This window comes from Hordeum vulgare, chromosome 4H (genome assembly GCF_904849725.1).
Source record: "Hordeum vulgare subsp. vulgare chromosome 4H, MorexV3_pseudomolecules_assembly, whole genome shotgun sequence".
NCBI classification, from domain to species: Eukaryota; Viridiplantae; Streptophyta; class Magnoliopsida; order Poales; family Poaceae; genus Hordeum; species Hordeum vulgare.
Genome location: NC_058521.1, coordinates 179,283,776 through 179,297,006, shown reverse-complemented (window position 1 = coordinate 179,297,006; position 13,231 = coordinate 179,283,776).

Here is a 13,231-nt window from a genome sequence, read left to right as displayed (position 1 = left end):
TCGCTGGACCTTGCATACTTGTTAGCATCCTTAGTATCAAAAAAACTTTCTGGTTGTATCACATACAACCTTTCCTCAAGGGAACTGTCGAGGAAAACAATGTTTTGACATCCTATGTGCAATATTTCATAAACAATGCAGCAACTGCTAACATAATATCAACAGACTTTTAGCATCGCTACGAGTGAGAAAGTCTCATCATTGTCAACTCTTTGCGATAAGTCGAGCTTTTTAATGGTGACTTTTGACCATCATCGTCTGTCTTCCTTTTAAACATCCATCTATACTTAATAGTCTTACGACCATCAAGTAGTTCTTCCAAAGTCTACACATTGTTTTCATCTATGAATCCTCTCTCACATTTCAAGGCCTCCGGCCATTTGCCGTAATCCGGGCCCACCATTGCTTCTCCATAGCTCGTAGGTTCAATGTTGTCCAACATGACCTCCAAGACAGGGTTACCGTACCACTCTATAGCAGTACGTGACCTTGTCGACCTATGAGGTTTGTATTAACTTGATCCGAAGATTCATAATCACTATCATTAGTTTCCACTTCAATTGTTGTAGGCGTCACAGGAACAACTTCCTGCGCCCTGCTACACACTAGTTGAAGTGACGGTTCAACAACCTCATCAAGTTCCCACCATCCTCCGACTCAATTCCATCGAGAGACACTTTTTCTCGAGAAAGGACCCGTTTCTAGAAACAAACAATTTTCTTTCGGATTTGAGATAGGAGATGTACCCAACTGTTTTGGGTATCCTATGAAGATGCATTTATCCGCTCTAGTTTCGAGCTTATCAGACTAAAACTTTTTCACATAAGCGTCGTAGCCCCAAACTTTTAAGAAACGACAGCTTAGGTTTCTCCAAACCATACTTCATACATTGTCATCACAACGGAATTAAGTGCTGCCCTATTTAAAGTGAATGCGGTTTTCTCTAATGGCTAACCCAAAACGATAGTGGTATTTCGATAAGAGACATCATAGTATGCGCTATATCCAATAGGATGCGGCTGTGACGTTCGGACACACCATCACACTATGGTGCTCCAGGTGGCATGAATTGCGAAATAATTTCCACATTGTCTTAACTCTGTACCAAACTCCCAACTCAGATATTCATCTCTATGGTCACATCATAGACATTTTATCCTCTTGTCACGATGATCTTCACTATGAAATAGCTTTGAACTTTTCAATATTTCAGACTTGTGATTCATCAAGCAAATACTCGTGTATCTACTCAAATCGTAAGTGAAGTAAGAACCTAACGATATCCACTGCGTGCCTTAGCACTCATTGGACTGCACACATCAAAATGTATTACTTCCAACAAGTTACTTTCTTGTTCCATCTCACTGGAAAAACGAGGCCTTTAGTCATCTTGCCCATGTGGTATGACTTGCATGTCTCAAGTGATTCAAAATCAAGTGAGTCCAAACGATCCATCTGCTGGAGTTTCTTCATGTGTTTATACCAATAGGCATGGTTTGCATGTCTCAAACGTTTCAAAAATGAGTGAGTACCAAGATCCATCAGCATGGAGCTTCTTCATGCATTTTATACCAACATGACTCTAGCGGCAGTTCCACGAGTAAGTGGTACTATCATTACTACTTTGTATCTTTTGGCATAAATATTTTGTACATGTGTATCACTACGATCCATATTCAATAAACCACTGGAGGTATTTATTCAAGCGAATAGAATAACAATTATTCTCTTTAAGTGAATAATCATATTGCAATAAACCCGATCTAATCATGTTCATTCTCAACGTAAACACCAAATAACAATTATTTAGTTTTAACACTAATCCCGATGCTAGAGGGAGCATGCGATGTTTGATCACATCAACCTTTGGAAATACTTCCAACACATATCGTGTTGGAAATATGCCCTAGAGGCAATAATAAATTAGTTATTATTATATTTCTTCGTTCATGATAATCGTTTATTACCCATGCTATAATTGTATTGATTGGAAACACAATACTTGTGTGGATACATAGACAAAACACTGTCCCTAGTAAGCCTCTAGTTGACTAGTTCGTTGATCAAAGATGGCCAAGGTTTCCTGGCCATAGGCAAGTGTTGTTACTTGATAACGGGATCACATCATTAGGAGAATCATGTGATGGACTAGACCCAAACTAATAGACGTAGCATGTTGATCGTCTCATTTTGTTGCTACTGTTTTCTGCGTGTCAAGTATTTGTTCCTATGACCATGAGATCATATAACTTACTGACACCAGAGGAATACTTTGTGTGTATCAAACATCACAACGTAACTAGGTGACTATGAAGATGCTCTACAGGTATCTCCGAAGGTGTTTGTTGAGTTAGTATGGATCGAGAGTGGGATTTGTCACTCCGTGTGACGGAGAGGTATCTCGGGGCCCACTCGGTAATACAACATCACACACAAGCCTTGCAAGCAATGTGACTTAGTGTAATTTGCGGGATCTTGTATTACGGAACGAGTAAAGAGATTTGCCGGTAAACGAGATTGAAATAGGTATGCGGATACTGACGATCGAATCTCGGGCAAGTAACATAGCGAAGGACAAAGGGAATGACATACGGGATTATATGAATCCTTGGCGCTCTGGTTCAAACGATAAGATCTTCGTAGAATATGTAGGATCCAATATGGGCATCCAGGTCCCGCTATTGGATATTGACCGAGGAGTCTCTCGGGTCATGTCTACATAGTTCTCGAACCCGCAGGGTCTGCACACTTAAGGTTCAACGTTGTTTTATGCGTATTTGAGTTATGTGGTTGGTTACTGAATGTTGTTCGGAGTCCCGGATGAGATCACGGACGTCACGAGGGTTTCCAGAATGGTCCGGAAACGAATATTGATATATAGGATGACCTCATTTGATTACCGAAAGGTTTTCGGAGTTACCGAGAATGTACCGGGAATGACGAATGGGTTCCGGGTGTTCACCGGGGGGGGCAACCCATCCCGGGGAAGCCCATAGGCCTTGGGGGTGGCGCACCAGCCCTTAGTGGGCTGTTGGGACAGCCCAAGAAGTCCCTATGCGCCATAGGAAGAAAAGCAAAGAGAAAAGGAAAAAAAAGAGGAGGTGGAAAAAGGGGGAAGGACTCCTCCTTCCAAACCTAGTTGGACTCGGTTTGGAAGGGGAGGGTTGCCCCCCTTGGCTCGGCCGACCCCCTTGGGAGTCCTTGGACCCCAAGGCAAGGCTCCCCCTCCTCCCCCCTATATATACGGAGGTTTTAGGGCTGATTTGAGACAACTTTTGCCACGGCAGCCCGACCACATACATCCACGGTTTTACCTCTAGATCGCGTTTCTGCGGAACTCGGGCGGAGCCCTGCTGAGATTAGATCACCACCAACCTCCGGAGCGCCGTCACGCTGCCGGAGAACTCATCTACCTCTCCGTATCTCTTGCTGGATCAAGAAGGCTGAGATCATCGTCGAGCTGTACGTGTGCTAAACGCGGAGGTGCCATCCGTTCGGCACTAGATCGTGGGACTGATCGCGGGACGGTTCACGGGGCGGATCGAGGGACGTGAGGACGTTCCACTACATCAACCGTGTTTCTTAACGCTTCTGCTGTGCGGTCTACAAGAGTACGTATATCGGAAATCCCCTCTCGTAGATGGACATCACCATGATAGGATTTCGTGCGCGTAGGAAAATTTTTGTTTCCCATGCGACGTTCCCCACAGTGGCATCATGAGCTAGGTTCATGGGTAGATGTCTTCTCGAGTAGAACACAAAAGTTTTTGTGGGCGGTGATGTGCGTTTTACTGCCCTCCTTAGTCTTTTCTTGATTCCACAGTATTGTTGGATCGAAGCGGCTCGGACCGAGATTACTCGTATGCTTACGAGAGACTGGTTTCATCGCTACGAGTAACTCCGTTGCTCAAAGATGACTGGCGGGTGTCAGTTTCTCCAACTTTAGTTGAATAGGATTTGAACGAGGAGGTCCTTGGATGAGGTTAAATAGCAACTCCTATATCTCAGTTGTGGTGTTCGCGTAAGTAAGATGCGATCCTACTAGATCCCCATGGTCACCACGTAAAACATGCAACAACAAAATTAGAGGACGTCTAACTTGTTTTTGCAGGGTATGCTTTTGATGTGATATGGCCAACGATGTGATGTGATATATTGGATGTATGAGATGATCATGTTGTAATAGTTAATATCCACTCGCACGTCGATGGTACGGCAACCGGCAGGAGCCATAGGGTTGTCTTTAAACTAACGTTTGTGCTTGCAGATGCGTTTACTATATTGCTAGGACGTAGCTTTAGTAGTAATAGCATGAGTAGCACGACAACCCCGATGGCGACATGTTGACGGAGATCATGGTGTGACGCCGGTGACAAGAAGATCATGCCGGTGCTTTGGTGATGGAGATCAAGAAGCACATGATGATGGCCATGTCATGTCACTTATGAATTGCATGTGATGTTAATCCTTTATGCACCTTATCTTGCTTAGAACGACGGTAGCATTATGAGGTGATCTCTCACTAAAATTTCAAGACGAAATTGTGTTCTCCCCGACTGTGCACCGTCGCGACAGTTCTTCGTTTTGAGACACCACATGATGATCGGGTGTGATAGACTCAACGTTCACATACAACGGGTGCAAAACAGTTGCACACGCGGAACACTCGGGTTAAGCTTGACGAGCCTAGCATGTGCAGACATGGCCTCGGAACACATGAGACCGAAAGGTCGATCATGAATCGTATAGTTGATATGATTAGTATAGAGATGCTTACCACTGAAACTATTCTCGACTCACGTGATGATCGGACTTGAGATAGTGGATTTGGATCATGTACCACTCAAATGACTAGAGAGATGTACTTTTTGAGTGGGAGTTCTTAAGTAATATGATTAATTGAACTAATTGTCATGAACATAGTCTAATGGTCTTTGCGAATTACGATGTAGCTTGCGCTATAGCTCTACTGTTTTTATGTTCCTAGAGAAAATTTAGTTGAAAGTTGATAGTAGCAAACTTTGCAGAGGATTGTCCTCGTTGCTGCGCACAAGGCTTATGTCCTTAATGCACCACTCGGTGTGCTGCACCTCGAGCGTCGTCTGTGGATGCTGCGAACATCCGACATACACGTTTCTGATGACTACACGATAGTTCAGTGCAAAATACTTAATGGCTTAGAAGCAAGGTGCCGAAGACATTTTGAAACGTCGCGGAACATAAGTGATGTTCTAAAGAGATGAAATTGTGATTTCATGTTTGTGCCCTTGTTCAGAGGTACAAGACCTCCGACAAGATTCTTTGTCCACAAAGTAAAGGGGAAAAGCTCAATCGTTGAGCGTGTGCTCAGATTGTCTGAGTACGACAATCGCTTGAATCAAGTGGGAGTTAATCTTCCAGATGAGATAGTGATGGTTCTCCAAAGTCACTGCCACCAAGCTGTGAGAGCTTCGTGATGAACTATAACATATCAATGATAGATACAATGATCCTTGAGTGATTCGCGATGTTTGACACTGCGAAAGTAGAAATCAAGAAGGAGCATCAATAGTTGATGGTTAGTAAAACCACTAAGTTTCAAGAAAGGCAAGGGCTAGAAGGGATACTTCGTGAAACGGCAAAACAGTTGCTGCACTAATGAAGAGACCCAAGATTAAACCCAAACCCGCGATTAAGTGCTTCTGTAATGAGGGGAACAGTCACTAAGGGGAGCAACTCTAGATACTTGGTAGATAAGAAGGCTGGCAAAAGTCGAAAGAAGTATATTTGATATACATGGTATTGGATACCGGTTCGTTTGCTAAGTGATTAGTAACACGAAATGAAAGCTACGACATAAACGGAGACTAGCTAAAGGCGAGGTGACGATACGTGTTGGATGTTTTTGCAAGGTTGATATGATCAAACGTCGCACACTCCCTCTATCATCGGGATTGGTGGTGAAATCCAAATAATTGTTATTTGGTGTTTGCGTTGAGCATGAACATGATTGGATCGTGTTTATTGCAATACAATTATTCATTTCAAGAGAATAATGGTTACTCTATTTGCTTGAATAATCACCTTCAATGGTTTATTGAATCTCGATCGTAGTGTTACACATGTTCACGATATTGGTGCCAAAAGATACGAGGTAATGATGACAGTACCACTTACTTGTGGCACTGCCGCTTGAGTCATGTTGGTATAAATTGCATGAAGAGGCTCCATGCTGATGGATCTTTATACTCACTTGATTTTGAATCACTAGTGACATGCAAATCGTACCACGTGAGCGAGGCCTTGTTTTCATTGAGATGAAACAAGATAGTAACTTATTGGAAGTGATACATTTTGATGTATGTAGTTCAATGGGTACTGAGGCACGCACTGGATATCATAATGTTCTTACTTCAATGACGATTTGAGCTGATACAAGAGTATTTACTTAATGAATCACAAGTCTGAAATATTGAAAAGTTCAATTCTGTTTCGGAGTGAAGTTCGTCATAACAAGAGGATGAACTGTCTACGATATGATCATAGAAATGAATATCTGAGTTACGAGTTTTGGTACGCAGTTAAGACAATGTGGAAATTGTTTCACAGTTCATGCCACCTGGAACATCATAGTGTGATGATGTGTCTGAGCGTCGTAGCCATGCACTATTTGGCATGGTGCATGCTGTGATGTCTCTTATTGAATTACCACTATCGTTTATGAGTTATGCATTAGAGACAACCGCATTCACTTTAAGTAGGGCACCGCGTATTTCCGTTGAGATGACACAGTACAGAGTGAGGTTTAGAGAAATCTAAACTGTCGTTTCTTGAAAGTTCGGGCTTCAACACTTATGTGAAAAAGTTTCAGTCTGATAAGCTCGAACCCAAAGCGGATAAATGCATCTTCATAGGATATCCAAAACAGTTGGGTACATCTCCTATCTCAGATCCGAAAGCAAAGTGTTTGTTTCTAGAAACGGATCCTTTCTCGAGGAAAGGTTTCTCTCGAAAGAATTGAGTGGGAGGGTGGTAGAACTTGATGAGGTTATTGAACCATCACTTCGACCAGTGTGTAGCAGGGCGCAGGAAGTTGTTCCTGTGGCGCCTACACCAATTGAAGTGAAAGCTGATGATGGTGATCATCGAGCATCAGATCAAGCTACTACAAGCCTCGTAGGTTGACAAGGTTGCGTACTACTACAGAGTGGTACGGTAACCCTGTCTTGGAGGTCATGTTGTTGAGCAACAGTGAACCTACGAGTTATGGAGAAAGCAATGGTGGGCCCAGATTTCGACAAATGGCTGGAAGCCATGAAATCCGAGAGAGGATCCATGTATGAAAACAAAGTGTAGACTTTGGAAGAACTACTTGATGGTCATAGGACTATTGAGTAAAGATGGATCTTTAAAAGGAAGACAGACGATGATAGTGATAAGTCACTATTAAGAAAAGCTCGACTTGTCGCAAAGATTTTCCGACAAGATCAAACAGTTGACTATGATGAGACTTTGTCACTCGTAGCGATGCTAAAAGTCTGGTAGAATTATGTTAGTAGTTGCTGCATTATTTATGAAATATTGCATGTAGGATGTCAAAACATTGTTTCCTCGACGGTTTCCTTGAGAAAACATTGTATGAGATACAACCATGAGGTTTTGTCGATCCTAAAGATACTAGCAAGTATGCAAGCTCCAGCGATCCTTAAATGGATTGGTGCAAGCATCTCGGAGTTGGAATATACACTTTGATGAGATGATCAAGGATTTTGGGTTTGTACAAGGTTTATGAGAAACTTGTATTTCCAAAGAAGTGAGTGGGAGCACTATAGAATTTCTGATAAGTATATGTGGTTGACATATTGTGGATCAGAATTAATGTAGAATTTCTGTAAAGCATACAAGGTTGTTTGAAAGGAGTTTTCAAAGGAATACCTGGATTGAGCTACTTGAACGTTGAGCATCAAAGATCAATGGAGATAGATCGAAAGCGCTTAATGGAAGTTTCAACAAGATGCATGCCTTGACAAGTTTTGAAGGAGTTCAAAATAGATCAGCAAAGAAGGAGTTCTTGGTTGCGTTGTAAGGTGTGAATTTGAGTAAGACTCAAAACCCGACCACGGCAGAATAAAGAGAATAGACGAAGGTCGTCTTCTATGCCTTAGTCGTAGACTCTAAAGTATGCCATGCTGAGTACTGCACCTGATGTGTGCCTTGCAGCAAGTCTGTTGAGAGGTAAAGAGAGTGATCCATGATTGATCACTAGCAGCGGTCAAAATTTATCCTTAGTAACTGATGGACTAAGGAATTTTTCTCGATTATGGAGGTGGTTAAAGAGTTCGTCGTAAAGGGTTACGTCGATGTAAGCTTTGACACTAATCCGAATAACTATGAGTAGTGAAGCGGATTCGTATAGTAGAGTAGATATTTGGAGTATTTCCGAATAGCACATAATAGCAGCATCTATAAGATGACATAAATATTTGTAAAGAACACACGGATCTGAAAATTTCAGAAGCGTTGACTAAAACCTCTCTCATGAGAAAGACGTGATCAGACCCCATAACTATATGGGTGTTGGATTCGTTGGAATCACATGGTGATGTGAACTAGATTATTGACTCTAGTGCAAGTGGGAGACTGTTGGAAATATTCCCTAGAGGCAATAATAAATTAGTTAGTATTATATTTCTTTGTTCATGATAATTGTTTATTATCCATGCTATAATTGTATTGATTGGAAACACAATACTTGTGTGGATACATAGACAAAACACTGTCCCTAGTAAGCCTCTAGTTGACTAGCTCGTTGATCAAAGATGGCCAAGGTTTCCTGGCCATAGGCAAGTGTTGTTACTTGATAACGGGATCACATCATTAGGAGAATCATGTGATGGACTAGACCCAAACTAATAGACGTAGCATGTTGATCGTGTCATTTTGTTGCTACTGTTTTCTGCGTGTCAAGTATTTGTTCCTATGACCATGAGATCATATAACTCACTGACACCGGAGGAATACTTTGTGTGTATCAAACATGGCAACGTAACTGGGTGACTATAAAGATGCTCTACAGGTATCTCCGGAGGTGTTCGTTGAGTTAGTATGGATCGAGAGTGGGATTTGTCACTCCGTGTGACGGAGAGGTATCTCGGGGCCCACTCGGTAATACAACATCAGACACAAGCCTTGCAAGCAATGTGACTTAGTGTAAGTTGCGGGATCTTGTATTACGGAACGAGTAAAGAGACTTGCCGGTAAACGAGATTGAAATAGGTATGCGGATTCTGACGATCGAATCTCGGGCAAGTAACATACCGAAGGACAAAGGGAATGACATACGGGATTATATGACTCCTTGGCGCTGAGGTTCAAACGATAAGATCTTCGTAGAATATGTAGGATCCAATATGGGCATCCAGGTCCCGCTATTGGATATTGACCGAGGAGTCTCGCGCGTCATGTCTACATAGTTCTCGAACCCGCAGGGTCTGGACACTAAAGGTTCGACGTTGTTTTATGCGTATTTGAGTTATATGGTTGGTTACCGAATGTTGTTCGGAGTCCGGATGAGATCACGGATGTCACGAGGGTTCCCGGACTGGTCCGGAAATGAAGATTGATATATAGGATGACCTCATTTGATTACCGGAAGGTTTTCGGAGTTACCGGGAATGTACCGGGAATGACGAATGGGTTCCGGGTGTTCACTGGGGGGGGGGCAACCCACCCCGGGGAAGCCCATAGGCCTTGGGGGTGGCGCACCAGCCCTTAGTGGGCTGGTGGGACAGCCCAAGAAGGCCCTATGCACCATAGGAAGAAAATCAAAGAGAAAAGGAAAAAAAAGAGGAGGTGGAAAAGGGGGAAGGACTCCTCCTTCCAAACCTAGTTGGACTCGGTTTGGAAGGGGAGGGTTGCCCGCCTTGGCTCAGCGGACCCCCTTGGGAGTCCTTGGACCCCAAGGCAAGGCTCCCCCTCCTCCCCCTATATATACGGAGGTTTTAGGGTTGATTTGAGACAACTTTTGCCACGGCAGCCCGACCACATACCTCCACTGTTTTACCTCCAGATCGCGTTTCTGCGGAGCTCGGGCGGAGCCCTGCTGAGATTAGATCACCACCAACCTCCGGAACGCCGTCACGCTGCCGGAGAACTCATCTACCTCTCCATCTCTCTTGCTGGATCAAGAAGGCCGAGATCATCGTCGAGCTGTACGTGTGCTGAACGCGGAGGTGCCGTCCGTTCAGCACTAGATCGTGGGACTGATCGCGGGACGGTTCGCGGGGCGGATCGAGGGACGTGAGGACGTTCCACTACATCAACCGCGTTTCTTAACGCTTCTCCTGTGCGGTCTACAAGGGTACGTAGATCGGAAATCCCCTCTCGTAGATGGACATCACCATGATAGGATTTCGTGCGCGTAGGAATTTTTTTGTTTCCCATGCGACGTTCCCCACATATCGTCACCTCACCTTTAGCTAGTCTACATTTATTCCGCAGCTTTCATTTCGAGTTACTAATACTTAGTAACCGAGCCGGTCTCTAATACCCTCGTGCTACTAGGAGTACTAGTAAAGTACACATCAATATCATGTATATCAAACATACTTCTGTCGACTTTGCCAGCCTTCTCATCTATACCAAGTATCTAGAGTAGTTCCACTTCAGTGACCGTTCCCCTCATTACACAAGCACTTAGTCTCGGTTTGGGTTCGACCTTGGGTCTCTTCACCAGAGTAGCAACTGGTTTGCCGTTTCATGAAGTATCCCTTTTCACCCTTGCCCTCCTTGAAACTAGTGGTTTTAGTAACCATCAAGAATTGATGCTCCCTTTTGATTTGTACTTTCGCGGTGTAAAACATCGCGAATAGCTCAAGGATCATCATATTTATCCCTGATATGTTATAGTTCATCACAAAGCTCTAGTAGCTTGGTGGCAGTGACTTTGGAGAACCATCACTATTTCATATGGAAGATTAACTCCCACTCGATTCAAACTATTGTAGCACTCACACAATCTGAGCACATGCTCAACGATTGAGTTTTTCTCCCTTACTTTGTAGACAAAGAATCTTGTCGGAGGTCTCATACCTCTCAACAAGGGAACGAGCATGAAATCCCAATTTCACTTCTTAGAACATCTCATATGTTCCGTGACGTTCAAAACGTCTTCGATGCCTCAATTCTAAGCCATTAAGCATTACACACTAAACTATCACGTAGTCATCCAAAACGTGTATGTCAGATGCTCGCAACATCCACACATGACGCTCGAGGTTCAGCACACCGAGCGGCGCATTAAGGACATAAGACTTCTGCGCAACAATGAGGACAATCCTCACTTTACGGACCGTGTCCGCATAATTGCTACTATCATCTTTCAACTAAATTTTCACTAGGAACATATAAAAATTAGTAGAGCTACAGCGCAAGCTACAACATTATTTGCAAAGACCTTTTGACTATGTTCATGATAATTGAGTTTAGCTAATCAAATTACTAATAACTATAACTAACTCAAGTCCGATCATGACGTGAGTTGACTGTAGTTTCAGTGGTGAACATCTCCATGTTGATCATATCAACTCTATGATTCATGCTCGACCTTTCGGTCTCTTGTGTTCTGAGGCCAGGTCTGTACATGATAGGCTCGTCAAGTTTAACCCAAGTGTTCCGTGTGTGCAGCTGTTTTGCACCCATTATATGTGAACGTTGAGTCTATCACACCCGATCATCACGTGGTGTCTCGAAACGACGAACTGTCGCAACGGTGCACAGTCGGGGAGGACAAAATTTTATCTTGAAATTTTAGTGAGGGATCACCTTATAATGCTACCATCGTTCTAACCAAAATAAGGTGCATAAAAGGATTAACATCACATGCAAATCAGAAGTGACATGATATGGCCATGATCTTGTGCTTATTGATCTCCATCACCAAAGCACCGGCATGATCTTCATCGTCACCGGCGCCACACCATGATCTCCATCATTGTGCCTCCATCAAGGTTGTCATGCTATCTATGCTATTACTAGTAAAGCTACCACCTAGCAATATAGTAAACGCATCTGCAAGAACAAACGTTAGTTTAAATACAACCCTATGGCTCCCGCCGGTTGTCGTAGCATCGACGTGCAAGTCGATATTTAACTACTACAACATGATCATCTCATACATCCAATATATCACATCATGTCTTAGGCCATATCACATCACATGCATACCCTGCAAAAACAAGTTAGACGTCCTCTAATTTGTTGCTGCATGTCTTACGTGGCTACTATGGGTATCTAGTAGGATCGCATCTTACTTACGCAAAGCCACAACATTGATATGAAAATTTCTATTTAACTTTCTCCAAGGACCGCCTCGGTCAAATATGATTCAACTAAAGTTGAAGAAACTGACACCTGCCTGTCATTTTTATGCAACAAGTTGCATGTCAGTCGATGAAATCGGTCTCTTGTAAGCGTACAAGTAAGGTTGCTCCAGGCCGCTTCAATACAACAATACCGCCGAATTGGAAAAAGACTAAGGAAAGTAGAAATTTGAACATCAACGCCCACAAACTCTTTTGTGTTCTACTTGAGATTTGATCTATGCATGAACCTAGCTCATGATGCCACTGTTGGGGAACGTTGCATGGGAAACAAAAAAATTCCTATGCACACGCAATACCTATCAATGGTGATGATTATCTACGAGAGGGCAGAGTGAATCTACATACCCTCGTAGATTTCTAAGCGGAAGCTTATATAACGCGGTTGATGTAGTGGAACATCTTCGCAACCCAAATCGCAGCCCGTCCCGTGATCTCATCACGATCCGTCCCGCGATCCCATCATGATCCATCCCGATCTAATGACGAACGGACGGCAGCTCCGCGGTCAGCACACGTACAGCTCGATGACGATCTCCGCCTTCTTGATCCAGCAAGAGGGGCGAAGAGGTAGATGAGTTCTCCAACACGGCGGCATGTGTGGTAGTGGTGGTGGAGCTATTCCAGCACAGCTTCGCCTAAGCACTATTGAAACTAGACTAGAGGAGAAACAGATCTAGAGAGAGAGGGCAACACGTGGCTGTTTTTCTATGTATCAAAAACCTTCAATACCTCCAGTATATATAGGAGGGAGGGAGGGGAGGAGGCATCCTCAAACCCTCAAGGTTTGGCCGAAATTGGAGGTGGAGGAGTCCTACGCCAATCCTACTAGGAGTAGGATTCCTCCTTTCCACTTGGAAAACCTTTCCACC